Consider the following 1,054-nt stretch of genomic DNA (forward strand, 5'->3'; position numbering starts at 1 on the left):
GTATAATAGGTTATTGTTATGTAATTTAATTATTAGTAATTAGATGAAGCATCTAAAGACGGAGTTTTCATGAAGACGGTGTTTTCGGAAAGGCGTTCCGAAATCCTAAAGAAGGAGGCCTATTTATGAAGACTCAAGGGACCAAGGAATTGGTTTCCGAAGTGTAATAATTTTAGTTAATTAGATTAACTAGGTGGCCATATTAGGACTTGTTTGTTTTAATTCTTCTATGCATTCATGCCAAATCGCCACTACATGTTTTTTTTTTGTTATCTTAATCGTCTAGCATTCACTAATTTTGTTCACTTAAAAGTGATAGACAATTAAATTGATAAGATCTCTCACATTTGTTTAAAATTGAGATTAAACCTTACCAAATAATAGCACCTATGAATCCCTTCTTCATTAGAGGTAGCTTCGGATCACCGAGGTACACTCTTTTTACGTTGGGTAAGTAGGGTAATAAAAGTTATTACGCGTGAAAATTGGTTGGACTCAACGGGATAAATATGGGTTGAATCGGTCCACCGTGCCCATATTTATTCTGGGGCTAAAAGATAGATTTTAAGAAAATCCGTCAACCAAGAGTTCTAGTAGTAGAATCAGTCAAAATGTTGACTCACCAAATTTATATAAATATGGGTTGAATCGGTCCACCGTGCCCGTGTTTATATAAAATTGGATCTTGGAATCATTTATATAATTCAGTGGGAGATCATTATATAAATGGGAATTTGTTAAATAGTTTCACAAGTTAAATATTTCTAGACGATAAATGTTAATCTTTCATTTATTTCCTTTGTAGTAATCACGATGACTTCTACTAGTGAAACCGCCACCATAACTAGAGATTCATGGCTACGTTCTTTTATGGACAAATATGTATTAAAAGCCGACGGTAGTAATTTTAAAGATTGGGAGGAACAACTTCGATTAGTCGCCGCAGTGATGGCAAATTAAGCTACCTTGTCGATCCCTCTCCCCTTCGCCTAGTACTAGGGCCACTGCCGATGTAAGGGAGGCTTTTTCAAATTATCAAAAGGAATCCGCTGCA

The sequence above is a fragment of the Silene latifolia genome, chromosome 10 (genome assembly GCF_048544455.1).
Source record: "Silene latifolia isolate original U9 population chromosome 10, ASM4854445v1, whole genome shotgun sequence".
NCBI classification, from domain to species: domain Eukaryota; kingdom Viridiplantae; phylum Streptophyta; class Magnoliopsida; order Caryophyllales; family Caryophyllaceae; genus Silene; species Silene latifolia.